The sequence below is a fragment of the Capra hircus genome, chromosome 18, assembly GCF_001704415.2.
Source record: "Capra hircus breed San Clemente chromosome 18, ASM170441v1, whole genome shotgun sequence".
Classification (NCBI taxonomy): domain Eukaryota; kingdom Metazoa; phylum Chordata; class Mammalia; order Artiodactyla; family Bovidae; genus Capra; species Capra hircus.
In genome coordinates, this window is record NC_030825.1 from 39,441,365 (window position 1) to 39,460,105 (window position 18,741).

Sequence of the window (18,741 nt, forward strand, 5' to 3'; positions counted from 1 at the left end):
GATAGTCATCCAGAAACTTTAAGGACAAGGTCTTTCTAGCAGCAGTGGGGACGATGGTGTGTATGTGTGTGTTGACTGTCTATGTCATTTTTCTCTTAGTAACTACTCTACTTTGTTTTAAATGAGAAATGTGTGTATATGCATATGTGTCTGTATGCATATATGTGTCTGTGTGTATATATATGTATTCACATATAAAATGAGTATAAATGATGCTAGGGGTGAGCTTGCACAGCATATCAGGCAACATAACCCCTTTAAACCAATTTTAGTGCAAACTGCCATGGGGTCTTTACCTTTCTAGACCAAACAACACAGGTGTGCTGTTCAACCGGAGTGACGACCTCTAGTGAGAAGCCAGCAGCTACATTTAGGAGTCAGTTTTTAAAGCTGGTGAATTTCTCGGAGTTGCTGGGGAGCGGAGGAGGAGGAGGAGGAGAAGGAGGCGGCAGTAGTTGGACTGGGGGAGGGTGAATCGCTTTGGCAGCTGACACTTTCCTGCTCTCCCTGCCAGGCTGCAGCCTCTGGCTTCCTAATCCCTCAAGAGGATCCAGAAATGAACGTTTATCAGATGGGGAGGAGGCCAGTAGGTGTGTGACGAAGGCAAGGGGCTTGGCTTCCAACTGAGCTTGGAGAAGAGTAAGCAGGTAACAGGCAGGAGGGGGTGCCAGGTGTATGGCATTCCAGATCACGGAATTCAAGTTCCGGCAAATAAGGGTCCATATAAGAGAGGGTCAGAAAGCCAGGTCATAGAGTCTGGGCAGCAAGATGTAAGGCTGTAGACTCTTATCTGGCGGGGTCTAGGGGAGTGATAGTGAGACATGACCGCAGAATCCAGCCGCAGGCTTGACAAAGCAGGGCTGAGCCCAAAGATGGTCTTGAGTAGACACAGCCCTGTGCAGGTGAGGGAATGGCCCCAGGGAGTAACAGTGGGAAGTTGATGAGAGTGGTTCTCTAGGTGTGGTCTGGGGATCTAACCAGGGCCAAGCTTACCCTCCTGACCCCAGCCTACGAGGCCACCATCTCTTGCACTGGGGTGTCAAGGGATCCCCATCACTGTCTTGTTTTCTGTACCCACCTGCTTTTGTCTTCAGTCTCCCTGTACCCAGACTACCTTGGTTCCACAAGTTGGTAAGTTTTATTTTAAGCATTATGTTCTTCCTAAATGTGCTTCCCTGGTGGCTCAGTGGTAAAGAATCTGCCTGCCAAAGCAGTGGACGGGAGTTCCACCTGTAGGTCGGGAAGGTCCCCTGGAGAAGAAAATGGCAACCCACTCCAGTATTCTTGCCGGGTAAATCCCATGGACAGAGAAGCCTGGTGGACTGCACTCCATGGGGTTGCAAAAGAGTTGGACATGACTTAGCAACTAAACAAGAACAACATTCTTCCTTAAGTATTAGCTACATCAGTCAGACTCAGAGGGTGGGCAGTGGTTAAGTTGACCCAACTTTCATTACTTTCCATTATGATAGGGACAGTAGCTCCAAGGACTCTACTGTGACAGCAGAGGGTAGACCAGATGGCCCTTACTTTGCCACTATAGGCTAAGCAACATTCATGATGGGGATGATACCTCCATTTTTTAGTTTTATGTAGACGTGTGCATTTTGATTGGGTAATAATGCAGTAGAATTATGGCCCAAATCACCCTTTGTGTTGCCTCACTGGTCTTAAATTGAGCTCTGCATTGATACTAGCTCTTCTAAGTTTGACCTCATTCATGAAGAGCTCCTAGATGTTGACAGCTTTTTACTTTGTTCTTTTCACCAATAGCTTTTTGAGCCACATGGTCAGACTTCTGGGCAGCAGTATTGTCTATGTGGTAGAGGATGTTTTAGAGGGAATCACATTCTATGTAAAATTTTAAGATTTACTGTCTCATATCAAGGTTCTTGGCTGTGTGGAGCAACCCAGTATTTGGTGTTATTTATAGTTTTGCTTTTTAGGTGTGAGCAGAGAAGTGAAATCTTTTTTTGGGTCTTTGGTATACTCAGGTTTTTTTTTTTTTTCTTTCTTATTTAGAAGATGAAATGTTATCTTTGAAGGGTTTGGAAAGATGATTCTTTTTCAGAAAGTGGTGTCTTCATAGAGAAAAGAACCCTGGACTAGAAACCGGAGAATGGATCCTGGTTCCTGATTTGCTGCTCACCAGCTGGTGACCTCGGGAAAGAATGACTCATAGTAGTCACTCTCCTGTTTTAGAAATTTTTTTTGAACCTGTAAAATCTGAGTTATGGTTCCTATTCTGTCTACTTAACAAAACACGATTGTTGGTGGTCAAGTGAGAAATGAATATGAGTGTTTCAAAATGTATAAACCACCGTATAAATTGAGGGAGCATTGTTATTTGTTCCTAGGGAAGTTGGTGCCGGGTGTGACTGTTTTCTTGGTCAAACACCAATGCTGCTGTGAAAAAGTGCTTTGCAAAGAGTATTTCCCAGGAAGCTGCAGCGTGACGATGGGCGTGTAAAGGCCTCCATGTGGCTCAGCCTACTTGAAGATGAGCACAAAGAGCCAGCCCCAGTGGGAACCAGCTCCATTCAGACTTTACAAAGCAATTAAGGTGACTTATAAAACATTCATACTGAGATGAAAGACAATGAGCTCAAAAACAATGGTTGGTAAATATTGCCTTATTTCGTAAATTCACTGGAAGTGTTTAAAGTTATTTTTTAACCCACTAAATCAACCAGTGGAGGCTTTTCACTTATCAGTGGGTGTGTTTTTTCTTAATCATGAGTTTGACTCCAAACTCTAAATCAAGCTCTTATGTAATCTTAGGCTGTTACATTGGGCTCATTTTTTTCTCAGTGGTATTGATAGTGGCCACATATAAATGAGTCAGGGACTGTGCCCAACGCGTGATGCCTGTTACCCCTTCCTGTATTAGTGGTAGGATGGTGCCTCGTACCTTCCAAGGGTAGGAGTAAGGGTGGGGTCAGCAAATGTTGAGTTTTGAACAAGATTTAGAGGTAGCTGGGGCCTAAAATACTTCTTTGGAAGTCTTTTAGCTCTTCTAAATAAAGAAGAATCCATATTTCCTTGAAAAAAGGCTTAGCTTGCCATGAATATGTCAACTCAAGGCTGAGAAGCTTGGCTTTGGCCGGGGCCATTCTTTTTTCAGAAGGTGCTCCTGAACTGGATAAAGACAGAGCTTGCTTTTTTAAAGGAAAAAAAAAGTGTATTATGTAAAAAAAAGAATAATAATAACATGATGAACTCTCTCACCTACATTGACAATAACTCACTTTTTGTTGGGTTTCTTTACTCTTTTTGTTCATTGGCTTTGATTTTAGAGCTAATCAAAGATATCATGAGGCTTGATCATTTTCTTAGGTGGTAGTAACATTATGTCGACATAACAAAAGTAACACGTTCTTGCACGCAATCAAATATCAAATTGCTCTTCACACTTACCTGATTGTCCCCAGAATGGCTTCTTACAGTTGATTTGTTTGAAGGGGTTTCCGAATGAGGTCTACCTACCGCATTTAGGTGTTCGATTCTTAGCTCTCAAATCTAGATCAGTCCCCTCACCCCTCACTGTGGCCTCCACATTGTGCCTCTCCCCCTGACCATCCCATGGATTTAGAACAATGATGGGGAGTAGGTCCATGTCATAGAAGAGGCACTGTCGTGGTGTGAAGATACTCACGTCCCCTTTCTAACTCTGTCACTGACCTTGGACCAGCCACCAACACCCTCTGGGGTCATTATTCTTATCCATAAAAGGAGACAGTGAGTCTTAATGACCTTAAACTCAAGCCTTCTTATTATGACCTCCTCAAAGGGAACACTTGCTACCTGTTCCTTAGCCCAGTTTTTGTGATTGAGAAATTGTTGGTGCTAAATAATCCTGAGTGATTAACTTGTTCTTTTTCTCTTGAACATTGTGAATAGTATACCTTAAACAAGGTTATTACGTTTTCCTTCTGAACTTTCAGAAAGCTTAGAGCCAAGTTTATGGCTCAACGTGTTGGTTATTATTGTATGCATTTTTTTCTGAAATTTTAAAATCTAAGCTTTTTTAATATGGACCGTTTTTTAAAGTCTTTATTGAATTTGTTACACCATTGCTTCTGCCGTATCCTTTTTATTTTGGCCATGAAGCATGTGGGACATGAGTTCCCCAATAATGGATCAAACTTGCCCCCCTGCATTGAAAGGCAAAGTCGTAACCACTGGACCACCAGGGAGTTCCCTATTACAGGCATTTTAAGCTTCGTTTTTGGCTCAGATTTTCTCCACTGTTATTTATTCTTTCTTCTTTTGCCCTGGCCTCAATTTATGCTATCATGTTGTGTTGTGTATTCCTGTAAGCAGCATGAATAAATGGCTCCATGCTGGGTATTCTCATGTGACTCTGATCTGGTCTGCAAGCTCATTCACCTAGGGTCCCTGTCTTACTTATTTTCTGCTTTGTTGAGCCACACATTAGGTGCTCAGTAAAAACTTAGCCAATAGAGTTTAAATTTGACATATTGTCATCACTTGCGCATTTACATTTTTTCCCATTTTAGTGGTAAAGAGTTGTTGGGAGCAGTGTTGACTTTTTTGAGTGTGGCCCCAGTCCTTCTCGGATTCATCTTTTTATGGCAAAACTGCCAGAGGAAGTCTGGCAGTTTTCAAATGCAGTGGACTTGGCTGACAATGTTTATTTTTCGGTAGAACTTATCTTTGTCAATAGCTCCTTGCTACCTTTTCCCCCTAGGCTTTTGGTGAGTGAAGCAGTATTTGCTGGGCAAACATTGGGGACAGGGGGTTTTAAATCCTGAAACAGTAGCCATTCTACATATTCTGAAGAGTCCACCTCTGGCTCCAGCCTTGGATGCCAGGAGCACCATTGTGGAGACGCACAGGGTGATGGAGGCGGATGTACCCCTGGGAGAAGGCAGGCTAGGCAGTCGTTGAGCAAATTCTCTGCTTGGCTCTCCAGCAGCCTGCCTTGGCCTTGGGGAGGCTGTGCCTGCTCTCCTCAGTAAGGCCATGGTTCTGATGGACTCTCTCCCGTACCCGCCCCCACGCCCCCAACCTCTGCTTCCTTGATTGTCCAGGAGAGGACATCCCTCCTGCAGCTTTAGGGGAGGCTCTGAGTCTGTGCTTGTTGAGCCCCCAGCACACAGTAGGTGCTCAGTAAACACACGGGGGGTGCCTTCAGGAGCAGCTCTACAAGTGACCAGAGGACATACTTACAACTTTTGCTAGTTGCCTCCCTTTTTGTTGTTTGTGCCACTTGGGAAGGCAATCCTCTAAGCGCTGGTTTTGAGGGGCTGTGGTTTTGAATGCTTCTGTTCTGGGTCCCTGGATGACTTCTGTCTCAACCACAGAGAACCGAGGTGCCCTTGTTGGTTGATAGAGTCCTCCCCCTGTTCTTCTCCCAGCCAGGCACCCTCCCAGGCCAGTGGCTTGGCCTTGATTCTCTCCTCCCCACACTGAGCAGACACTTCCAAGCCTCTGCTCCATGCAGACCTAGTCCAGAGGGAAGGCGAGACCCTTGGGTGAGGGGTCCTGGGTGTGGCGAGGAAGTTGAGGCTCATGGCTTGCAAGTTTTCTTCTAATGGAATTTCCCATCACTTACTGCCCTGCTGATTTCTGATCAATGAAAATGAAATTGCATCACCTCCTCAGAGGCTCCACGTATGCCTGCTGCTTCCAGCTGTGTCAGTTCCGGTAAAATAATCTCATCAGGCGTGCAAGAGGGTAATAGGAAATAAAAATAAAAACCCACAATTAGCAAGAGGCCTTGCAGCTGAGTAACACTTTCCATCCCGGAGGCAGAAGGCCAGGGAGTGAATGCTTAGGAAAGATTCCCTCAAATAAAAGAAAAGAACGAAGATTCCTGGTCTTTTTCTTCTCCCTTCTTCCCCTGAACTCTGGCCCCCACCCTTCATGTGTAGGTGGTTCAAAATCGTGCACAGGTTTGTCCTGCCCTCCAGGTGAGGTCAGCAGAACAGCTGTGAGGGGGACACACGAGGGAGGGGGCTTTCACTTTTCTTTCTCCCCAGCTCACCTCCCACCCCAGACAAACACCAAATGAACTTTAGAAATTTCAGTTTTTCCCACTGACCTGTGACAGGAAACCAGATGGTTGCCGGCCGGGGCGTTGGGGGGCTGGGGGGGTGGGCGACAACTGGAAGCTGAGTTAAGGTTGCTGAATAGGCTTCTCAGAGCTGGTTTATTTTAATTCCTAGACCTTATGCTTCAGTTATCAGTCCATTAAGAACCAGACTCCCCACCTCTGCGTTATTCTCCAAAACTCCCAGGACTGTGTCATGAACAAGAAGAAGGAGGGTCTATTGAGGGGCATGGCTTGGTCACATGGAAGCAGGCCAGCCCTAACACGTCCGGGTAAGGCTTGGGGATGGTGAACCCAAGTGTCCGAGGAGAGGCAGCACTCGTGTGAAGGCTGGTTCGGTGGTTCTGGCAGTTTTTCTTAACGTTGTTTGGGGGACAGCACGCTTTCCTCCTGGGTCATCAGGAAATCTCAGACATCCGTAAGTTTCCTTTAGGAATCTAACTCCCTTTAGGTTCCTGACTCCCATGTAGCTTGAGGATGAGACCCTTGAGAGAGATGGGCGTGCCTGGGGGGCACGGCAGGGGTGGGCCGAGTGGTAGGGGTGTGGGCAGGGGTTATGGTATCCCCAGCACCAAACATGTGTTGCAGTAGTTGAGCCGCGTTTTTAAATGCAGTGGACATCAGAGGTCGTCACAGGCCGCCTCTGGTTCACAGAAGGACAGATTCTGGCCTTAGAGCAGGAAGGCTCAGGAATGCGGGGAGCGGTGGGAACCCGGATAACTGTGTCGATACCGTGAATCCAGCAGCACGTAAAGTTCTGCGCCTCCTTGAGCTGGTGCCCTGCCTGGATGGTCACCACTGTCCAGGTTCTTGTTTTGGTCTCTAATGAGAGCAAGCTAGTTGGGAGTCTGTGTTGGTAACAGGGCTGCTGTGCATACTGTAGGCACTTGGTGAACATCTGTTGTGTGAACGGATAAAAATCGTTAGAGCAGCCAGCGAGTTTTTGGCCAAGCATGATTCACAGGGGTTTAAAGCTAAGAGCACCAGGGCCAGAACCCAGTAGCCTCTTCCTTCTTGTGGCCTAAGAGATGGGCCCCGTTAACCAGCCAGGTTGGGTACCCCCATCTCAGCATGGCTTAACGCTGGGGCCTTCTGGAGCTGCGGGAACAGTTTTTGTCAACTTGTTCTGGCACTGCCTGGGATTAGAGCTGCTGGCTGGAAGTTTTGAGGGGACGACCCGAGCTCTAGGTGGGAGAGGACAGAGGGTGTCACTTCAGAAGGGGGCTGAAGTTCTTGACCTCAACATGCATTTTTCATGTGTCTGTGTGTTTGTATAGATATATTTCTTTTCTTTTTTTTAAGATTTTTTGAAAAATTATTTTTTAATTGAAGGATAAGTGTTTCATAGAATTTTGTTGTACAGATATATTTCTGTCCTCTCATCTCAGACACTTAGCACAAGGTCTTGATCTACATTGATCACTTTTTATGACTTGAACTGGCAATTCCCCGCCCGGGATCAGACCTAACCAGGGTGTTCAGGAAACCATTAAAGAAAAATACATAACCACACTCATTCCCAGACTCAATTGTTTGGTCGTAGTAGTGCCTGGATAAAAGACTTTCCAGCATGATTAAGCCACGTCCTATTTAATGTGGCCTTGGTGATTCTTCACAGCAGCCATTGACCCAAGGGCAGCATCTGGAGCAATGAGAAGATAAAGTCTATCTGGGCCACTTGTGCTGAGTTTGTGAGGGCGTCATCATTACCCACTGTCACTTGGCTCTTCAGGTGGCTTCTGGAAGGCTAAGGCAGTGCAGACTCTTGGATCCTTACTTTTGAAGAAGGAATTTTGCTTTGTCGATTTGCCCAATTCCCAGGGCCACTCTTTGAAGTGGCTAGTGGTAAATACGTCTCAATCCGTTTTTCTTGATTAAAAGTAATGGTGCAAATAATTGGCTTTCTGATTACCACTTGGGATGCAGAAGGGGCTCTGAAGAGTAGGGCACACAAGTCACTGCTCCTGTCCTGCCACCCACACACACCGCCACCCAACACCTGGTTGGGTTTTAAGCTTCAGAGTTTGGAAGTTCTTCACATACACTCAGAGGGCGAACAGAACCTGTACCCTCTTCAGTCCGTCTTGAAGTCCGCCGAGGTCACCATGGCTGCTGGTCCACTTGGCCATAAGGGAAGGAATTGCCAGGGGCCGGGCCGGACAGCCTCCATCCCTGCTCAGCGCCTCTTGCTCCCTGCTGCTTGAAAAGCTGTTTATGGTAACGAGCCAGGGAAGCTCTGAAGACCGCGCTGTGCCTGCGCTGGTGAGAGGCCCTGTGTGTGTGTTGCCCCATTAATGAGCCTTCGAAGGGTAACCCTTGTTTGTTTTGTCCTGGTGCCAACTCTGGAGCCTTGTGCCCAAGCGCGCTGCCGATGGGGAGCCCGCCATGTGGCTTTCTTCCTGCTGAGAGGAAAACACTCCTTTTTCAAAGAGTCATTTTGGAGATGCGCGTTGAGGGGGACATTCCTTCCCCAAGGCCACCTCTCACCTCGCCCTTGCCTGGCTTCCTGACCATCCCAGCATGACCATGTCCGATGGTGGAGCTTGTGGAGAGCAGAAGTTCCTCTACTGGGAAGGCTGGATGGGGTTTCCCAGGTGCTACTGCAGGACCAGAGAAAGGCAGCTTACAGGTTATTCCTTTGTTCTCACAGATCAGATCTGTGTAGAAGAAAGCTCGAGGCCCATGGCTGCTTCTACCCTGTCCCAGAAACAGCACGTGCAAAGAGAGAATCTGCCCAAGCCAGTTTCTCTTGCATCTGTACAGCCTTGAACCCCTGCAGTTTCTCCTGTGACTCAAATGAAAAGTTCCGCTGACCAATAACTAGTTCATAAGAATTCAGGAACCAGTGGACTCATGGTCCTCTTTCACTCAAGAGCATAGATGGCTTTATAGCTCTCTCCACAAGGAAAACACTTTGTCCATACCCGATTCCCCTCATTCTGCCCCCCAAGCCCAGATATTTAGGGATTTGCTTGGCTTTCTGAATTTCCATCTCTTTGACCAGTCTGTATAGGATGACTGGAATGAGGGGTGCCCCTGTAGACTTGGAATAGGAAATAATAAACCACAAAATACTGAAATACTCAGGTGTCGTACCTGAGCCTCCAAATTAGGAGGAATGGGTCTTTGGTGGTCAATTATTTGTAATGTTGAGATCAGCACTCTCCCACTAATATTATTTAAGATGTCTCAGAGAGAGTGCTCTTAATCAAGTTTTTACTACCTGCTTAGCACTGTGCTGGGAGATGAACAGAATTATAAGCTGATTTTCGCCTTCAAGCAGCTTATAGTCCATCGGTAGAGATAAAAGTAACCCAGGTGGTACAAGGAGGAACTGTTTTAGTGTCAGTGTGGTGGTGATTCCTGCTGGAGTTCAGCGAGGAGAAATACTTTGGTGGGTTTGAGTGATTTGTCGTGTTGCTCATTCACTAAGTCATGCCTGACTCTGCGACCCCGTGGACTTCAGCACACCAGGCTTCCCTATTCTTCACTATCTCCCCAAGTTTGCTCAAACTCATGTCCATTGAGCTGATGATGCCATCCACCCATCATGTCCTCTGTCGCCCCCTTCCCCTTCTGCTCTCAATCTTTCCCAGCATCAGAATCTTTCTCAGTGAGTCCATTCTTCACATTAAGTGGCCATAGTACTGGAGCTCCAGCATCAGCATCAGTCCTTACAGTGGATATTCTGGGTTGATTTCCTTTAAGATTGATTGGTTTGATCTCCTTACTGTCCAAGGGACTCTCCAGAGTCTTTCTCTAGCACTGCAGTTTGAAAGCATCAATTCTTTGGTGCTCAGCCATCTTTATGGTCTGACTCTCACATCCATTGATGACTATCAGGAAAAACCATAGCTTTGACTATGTGAACCTTTGTCGGCAAAGCTAGGTCTCTGCTTTTTATTACGCCGTCTAGGTTTGTCATAGCTTTTCTGCCAAGGAGCATGCATCTTTTAATTTTGTGACTGCAGTTTGAATGATAGGAGGGGAGTTTTATTGCCTCTGTGAAACTGGAGCTTGTGCTTTTTAAGGGACGTCCAAGGTTTGGATGAATGTTGAGGAAGAGAGTGGCCATCCACAGGTTGTGGGGCTGCAGAAACGGAGGCAAGAATGTGTTGATGGGGTTGAGACTCTGCTGTCGGAGAAGTGAGAGCTGACTGATTCATGGTGTGGGGTCGATTTTAGAGTGGGTTAAAACCAGTCTGGGGAGCATCTGTTTGAATATTTTGGCAACTGTCTTTTGCATGAGAAAGGCACTGGGTGAAGATGACAGCAAGAAGACTAGGATGATCTTTCCTTTCTGTTTTCTAGAATCAAAGATGGTACCAAGAGCCCAGGGCAGTTGGTGAGGGGCAGTGCTGCTTGGACATGTTGAGCCACGCCAAGTGTGGCGTGATGGGAGGCCAGCTGCTTACAGACATCTTGTGGTCTACTGAAAGTATGAGATGCACATTCAGGTGATAAGTCAGGAATGGAGATTTTTGCTTTGGGAGTCAACTCATAACTTCAGTAATTGAAACCACAGAAGTAGTTAAGGTAGTTGATATACACAGATAGGAGCAGAGAACCAAGGGAGGTGGTGAAGTACAATGCTGGTTAATTCTGTAGAACAGAGAGGAGAGATTGCTGGGGGTTAACATAGTAGGGCATTTTATTAAGTAACTGGAAAAGTGCACACACGTATGGTTAGAGAGGTAGGAGGAAAGCCGGAAAGCCATGTCAGAGAATCAAGGCGGAGAAAAGATTGCAAAGGGACAGTCAGCTGTTCTGAATGCAGGGGAGATGGAAGAAGATGAGAAGAGCCATTGGCTACCCTGAGAAGGCATTGGTGACCTTGGAGAGGGAGCTGCATCTTGGAGACGTGGGGCCTTCTAACACCCCTTCCCGCAGAAACAGTGTCTAGCACCCCCTCCAGAGAGCCTGAACCTGTGTTCTGGGGTGGGGAGTGGGCGGGCCTCTGTATGTATCTTCACTCGGGTCTACGGTTGGCCTGCTGTGCAGCAAAGCTTGAGAACTGTTAATGCGATGCACTCTAGCTCTCTGTAAGCACGTAGAGCTGGTGGAGTCACCTGGCTTTAGAAGATCGGTGATGGGAAAGTGAGGCCGTGGACGCAGTCCACTTGTTGAAAGGAGTTGAGCCCTGCAGGAAGGACAGAGCAGCGTCATGTGCCTGAGGATGTGAATAGGCAGGTTCCTGTTCAGAAGCTTACGTGGGAGTGGAATGTGGTAGCCTGGCAAGTGGGAGGGGGACTGGCCAGCAAAACCCTATGAAGCCCTCTTAGTAATCATCGTGGAAAGGACAATACACCCCTGCCGTAGGAATAACAGGCAATTTACAAAAGAGATATCCAGTAAGTATCTGCAGATGGGTTCTCTCTTACTGGCAAAAAATGGAAGTGAGAATGAAATGCCATTTCTTGCCTGCCAAGTTGACGACTTTTTTTTTTTTTTTTTTTAAGCAAAATAATACCCACTATTGATGAAGGTGCAGGAAAATTGAGGCTCTTGTGCCAGTGAGCATGTGTTGGAAAGGCTTTCCTAGAGGGCCTCTTGGCCTATGCCAGGCACTCTGAAATATTCCTAGCTTTTGAGCCAGCAGTTACACTTCCAGAAATACGTCCCACAGAAATAGAGATGGAACGTTATGGGTGAAAGCCTAGGTTTTAAAGTAGGAAGAAGGCTTATGGTTTCAAAGGTTGACTTTGGTAGTATGTGACTTGTATAAGGTATTAACATTAAACTCCCTAGGCCTCAATTTCCTCATCTGTAAAATGGGCTGTTGAAAGAATCAAAGGAAATAACGTCTCCTTAAAAAGTTCTTAGAACCGTGCCTGGCCCTACTAAGTGGGTAGTAATTGAGCTATTGCTTATTTTTATTATTTTGTTACTATATGTGCAGAAAAATATGTGAAGAGTTTATTGCTGTGCAGCATAAACAGCAAAATATTAAGGATTGCTTAAATGTCCAGTAATTATGAATTATGCTGTGTCTGTAAGATGCAATGTAGCCATTAATTCTAACCTATGAAGAATATTTCATGTCCTGGGAACACTTCAATGCCTAAATTAAGTTAAAGGGGCAGTCCACTTAAGGAGCAGTATGATCTGAGGTTGGTAAAGATCTGTAACTATAAACATGAAGAAGGAAAAATCCTAAACACTTCATACCTCCCAGTGGCTCTCTGGCCAGTAATATTGTCGGTGGTTTTTATTTCAGATATTGAGTTTTTCTACAGATAGCCCGAGTTTTTAAAAATAGTGTGTTCATACTGCTTTAGTCAGAAGACATTATTTAAAATAAGTCTTAACATCATGAAATGCCAGATTGAAACTCTTAACGGTCCAGATGGTACATTTTGCATCATTTCCTAACTTTTGTTCCACAGCCCAATAGGAGAAACTGAGAGATCAGAAATGGGATCTTTCAAGATGGATTTTTAGGAAATTGGAGTTGAAAAGTTTTGGGTGCTGGCACAGAAGACATTGAAGTAGGTGTTCACACTTAGTGGGGAAGGTATCCAGTTTGCAGAGAAAGCACTGGAGGTTGGGCGAGGATGGAGGGGAAGAGGTACTTACCTGCTGGTAGGAGGGGCAGATGATCCAAGTGGAAAGTTCAAGGGACTGCATTTGCTGGAAGGAGGGGCTCCTTCACATCTGGGAGGGAGATCCATGCATTATGGTGAATAAATTCAGGTCAGGAGAGAACCATTCAGGCCAGTGATGGACAAATGATACTGGCCCATTGTTCGCAAGATATGGGGGAGAGGTCTCAGGGTAGACACTGAAGGAAGTACCTAAGTGTTGGATACAAATATTCATACAGCTGGTTAAAATGCCCCAAATTCTGGCTGCCCCCCCACCTTTTTTTAAAGAAAAACACAGAATCAGTCAAAACTGAATGGTTTCACTTTTCATTACAGTATTATGGGTTTGGTCGTTTTTGAACTTTGGGTGTGTCTGCATGCATAGTAACGAATCTGTTCCAGTAAATACCAGCTCCTCTCTCCTGACACCGACAGCCTGGCCTGTTAGACCTGGCTCTGCTGCGGATCTCCGGACTCTCTCCTCCTCCCCTGCGTGGCTCTGTCAGAGCCAGAATATCGCGGTAGTTGTGGATTCCCTGCAGAATGGACTGAGCTAGCAGTTTTCACTTCTAGGCTGATTTATGTTCACGCTGGAAAGAGCACAGATGCAGTTATTAGCAAACATGAAGCCCAGGGCCTGGACGATTCTCTGGGCCTTCCGGGCAGTGGTCCTCCCGCAACACAGGAGACCTGTTCCAGCACGTGTGTGTTCCCTGATCTTGCCATAGTTACAGAATGATTCTCAAGGCTACAGGGAAATCGCTACCAAGAAGTTGGAATCACGCCTGTTTACAGTTTAACACTTACTGACTTACACACAGCAGCAATATACAAATACCGTTGTTGTGTAAAGCACAGAATGGAATTGGATATGATTCTTCAGTGGATTCCAGGCTAAACAGTTGAGGGTATTATTTCTTTGCCCCTTGAATGAGGTTTCTACTTATCTCCAAACCTAGGTTACCCTTGGCGCTCTCTCTTTTTTTTTCTTAGACCGTGGGGATAGTTTATTCATCATTGTGTATTTTGCTAATTTGCTTTAGTCTACGTTAAGCAATGCTCACTCTCTGTAGGTTGCTGGATTTCTTGCTTTCCGTGGTGGCTATCCTTGTCATTATATTTAGAATTGCTCTTCACCAGGTTAGGGAAATCTGTCTTGAATCAGGATGCCACAGTAAATAGGTTTCAGCATGTGTTACTTGAAATCCTGCCTGAATTAGAATGGCCGTTTGTCGTCTTCAACCAGGGAGTTCTATCTGGAACCTTTTGGCTGAAGAAAGGGAAGACCAGTATTCTCTATCTGTCTGCACCTCCCCGTCGAAGCCTCCCTCCTGTCATGAAGCTGTGCCAGGAATGGATTTCAAATGAAGATAAGGGTGGATGATCAGGCTGGGTTGGCTGTTTATAGGTATTTTGGGAGATTCAACACATAGAGTTCCCACACTGGACAATTTTTTTTCTTTTTCATTTAACATAATTTCAGATGTACAAGAAAGTTATAAGGGTAGAATAGAGAATTCTCAAGTATATTTCATCCTGTCCTCTCCCATATTATTAATAGCATTTTCTCCCTTCTATCTGTGTGTTTGTCATCATGCATGTTTGCACAGAGACACGCTCTCACACATGTATTTTCTAAGCAGTTTGAAAATGGAGACAGCATGCCCCTTTACCTCTAAATGGACCGGTGCCTATTTCTTAAAAACAAAGATACTCTTTTAATGTAATCACACTGCAGTTATCAAAATTAGTAACTAACATTCATCCACCACTATTTCCCAATCTACAGACCTTAATCAGATTTTGCAAGTTGTCCCAACTTGGGGAAAAGTCCAGATTCTGTGTTTTGTTCATTGGTCACGTCTCTTTGGTCTAACTCTTTAATCTGAAACAGTGTGTCTTTCTGCCTCCTGACACTGAAGTTTCTGAAGAGCCTCGGCCATTAGACTGTCCCCAGTTTGGATCTGCCTGCTGTTCTCTCGTGATTAGACTTGGGTTTTGCATTTTTGGCAGGCATGTCACGGAAGAGATGTCATGTTCTTAGTGCATCCTCTCAGGAGGCACAGGATGGCTACTCGTCTCATTCCTGGTGATCCTCACTTCGACCATGTGATGAAGGGAGGTGGTGCTGCCAGGCTTCTCCAGTGTAAAGTCACTGGTTTTTCCTTCTGTAATTAATAAGTGTCTTGTGGGGAGATTCTTTGAGACTGTAAATATTCTGTAACTACTCAGACTTTCGCCCACTGCTTTTAGTATTCATTGATTCTTTGCTGAATGGGTTACTACTATGATGATGGTTACCAGATGGTATTGTTCTAACTTTATCATTCCCTCTGTATTTGTTAGTGGGATTTCCACCCTAAGCAAGAACTCTGCTTTCTGCCACATTAAAAAAAAAAATAAAGTATGGAATCATGGATTCTAATTTTATAAATTGGGTTGTAATCCTTTACTCTCATGTAACTTTCTGGCTGAAATTGTCCCAGGCTCGGGCAGTGAGAGCCCCTGCAGATGCTCCTGGGCCTTTGGACATGCTCTTCATTCATTCCTAGAGCACTTCCTTATGTCCTGGCTCAGAAAGGTGCTCCACACTCATCTTGCGCTCTCCCTGCCCCAGCCCCCAAATTGGCCGGCTCTCCAAAGAGACCGGCTTCCATTCAGAGGAGAAGGGTCGCACAAGACATTTCTTCAGTTTAGAGGAAAAGAAGGAATGTGTCCAGGGATCATTTATTTTTTTCCTCTCTCAAAGTGTTATCATTTCTCCAAATATGTTAATTTTCCCCATGGTTTTATTAAGCACCTGTTACATTGTGGATGTGAAAGATACAGAGATGAAGGAGACATGGATCTTGCTCTCCAACTGCTCATGGCCTCATGGCAGAAATAGACAAGTCAACACATCATCACAGCAGTGTGGTAACTCTAGAATTGCAATGTGTCACCATATGCAAAACTGTGGGATCACAGAGGAGGAGGTTAAAACTGATAAAGCTGACTGAATAACCCAGTGGGTCACCAGGAATGAATAGAATCTTCACCTTTCAAATGAGCCAAGAGGCGGCCTGATGTGGAACCTCCTGGCCATAGCAAAATGCCCTTCTCCACGCATGAAACCAGGGTCAGCATTCCACTTGGGAACTGTAATTAATCCAGAGAAAGATTTTTGTTTATATTGAATTGAACTCTATTTTTTAAATAAATTGCCCCTCATTTACTCCTAGTTAAACCCTAAAGCTCAGTAGGAGACGTGGAACTAATCCTCATCGTATGTGGCAGGCAGGGCTTCGCATGGTTGAAGGTGGTTGTCTTGCCCTGCAATGGGAACCTTGATTTTTTTTTTTTTGCTCTTGAGCTGATCATGGTCAGCCATTCATTAGTCAGTACACCTCTTACCAGATTCCTCCACATGGTTTATAACACTCTTCATGCAGTTAGAGAAAACGAGAGGGCTGTGATTCTGCTCAGTTGGAACAGATAGAGGCACCCCTGTAGCCCAGCGGCCACATCTCCATCTTTGGCCATTGTGTCAGCTTTAGGCTGCCTCTGAATTTCTAGTGAAGGAACCCCTCCAGGTATGTTTGTTTTTTGCATGAGCTCCTGTTAATCCAAGTCTCTTTAATTCGCTGTCTGTTTTACTGCTTGCTTGAACTTAAATACAAGGCTTCCTATTTCTTTCAAAATTTCATCGTTTGTTTCAGCCCGTTCCAACTTACCGAGATTTTTTTAAAAAGTCTTGATTCCACCATTTAGCATGTTAGACCCCTCAACTGATGTATGTGCTTGGTCTCATGCACCCCTGAAGTTATCGATTTAAGTGAAGGGAACCAGGGGTAAGGCAGGACTTTAAGGCATGTCCCCAGACACATTGACCTTTGAGTGGGTACTTTAGGTAATAACATCTTCCAGCTATAAGAGCGGGCAGACTTTATTATCTGAAAGACATTTGGTCCCCTAGATACACAGAAATGATAAACTTTGGGATACGTTATTAAAATCAAAAAGGACCCTCTACTGCATTTCTCAGATCGTTGAGTCTAAGTGAAGCTATTTTCCAGTTTATGTGAATTTTCTTACTGAACCTACAGCTAATTGCTGAGTCCTCAGGACCTTTCCTCCCCGAGATGCTATTCAACAACTGTCGACTCTCTTTTAAAACTGTGAGGAACTTGCAGAATATAGTCTGTAACACATCCTTTTAAATCTAATATATATATATATACACTTTAATCGAAATGACGACACACGTCTTCCTCTCCTTTCTCTTGTTTTATATTACTTCTGAGTGCTTTTTTGCCATTTAACATTATATTTATTTGTTTGCAGTCTTTCCCCACAAGAATGTAAGCTGATTCCTATTGTTGATTCTCTGAGCATCTGACACATAATAGGTGGACAGTAAATGCTGAGTTAATGGATGAATACATTTTTTGATCTATAGTTTCTGGAACTGCTTTTTTTTTTTTTCCTTCAAAGAAGTCAAGATAATGGGCCTCTTATTCCTTCTTTCCTGTATGAAGATATCCAAGAGAGTGCATTTTGAACTCTCATCTCCTCTATCTCTCCCAAGTTAAAAAAAAAAAAAAAGAGCAAGAAATGTGTCTGTGAACTGGTAGTGTTCCTTTACACAGTCATCCTGATAGCCCATGATCTTGGAACAGACCCTGGTACCTAAAGATTGAATGCGACTGTCAGATGTGCTGAAGCTCTCTTTGAGAAACAGACATTAATGTAAAACAGAGAAGATGGGACTTCACCGGTGGTCCAATGGTTAAGCTTTGCACTCCCAATGCAAGGGGGTACAGGTTAGATCCCTGGATGGGGAACTAAGATTCCAAATGCCACATGGTGGGGCAAAAAAAAAAGAGAAATAGCTAAAAAAAGGACAAGAAAACAGTAGAATGGCTAAGAACACAGGCTCTACAGCCAGATTATGGTTTTGTCATTTAGGCTTTCATTTGTTATTTGACAAACATTATGTCATTTGTCATTTAGGTCAAGCAACCTCAGTTTTCCCAGCCTCAAAATGGGGCAAAAAATAGCCCCCATCTTATGGAATGTTATAAGCATCCAGGTGGTGTTAGACCCACAGGCCTTACCATGATGCCACACTCAAGAAGTGATGGCTTTCCTTCAGATGGTTTTCATTTTGAAAAAGCTTTGGGGAAAAAAGGCGCAGAGTGGGACATGAAGTTGCCTATAACCTCATCCCCTAGCAGTTACCTCTGTAAAATTGTTTGACAGAAATCTCACTGATTTCCACATGCAGAACCTATATAGGCTTTGTTCACTCAGCATCCTGTGTGATCATTTCCCACCCACTCCTGTACATAGTTTCTTTTAAAAGTGATATTTTATAACATCCTATGGAATGCTATGTGCTGTAATTTAGAAAATACCTTGCTTCTCCAGATTATTGCCATCTTTTTTTTTTTCCTGTTACAAACATTGTGATGAATAATCTTCTATCTCTGTGAGTATCTTGGATTGTTTCCTGGAACGGGGTAATTGCTGAGTCAAAGGGCACGTGCGTTTTTGAGGTTTTTGACACCCACTGCCAAATCGCCTTCAGGAGGGTGGTGCTCACCGAAGTTCCCCTCCAGCAGAGCAGGGCACCCCCAGGAGCCCACCCATTCACTTCTCTCTGGTGAGGCTGCATGGGTTACTCACGGAGGCAACAGTTTCTCCCATCTCTACTCTCTCTCTCTGTTTTTCTTTTCTTCCCCCCTTTGTTTCTTTTCTTGGTTTTCTGCCAGACAGCCTCTTGTGAAAGGACCGCCTAATTAACCCTGTGCTAATTAACAATTTAAAATTACACAGTGCGACTGTTGGTGTTTAATTCTCCAGGAGCTGGAGCAACAGCAGAGCCCCCTCCCCTCCCTCATAGCTGCAGCCCCTGTAACTTCACCAGCTTCCCTGTAACTGTTGCGTGGAGTCCTGGCCTGTCTCCTTAAGGGAGAGTGATAAAGCTGTCACATCATGTCTTCTCAGTTGAAAGAGGGAGATGGATGACTTTGTTAATGGGGGGCCCCCCGGGATAACAGGGTGGAGTCTTACCATTTTTTAACTGTCTTTGAAAAATAA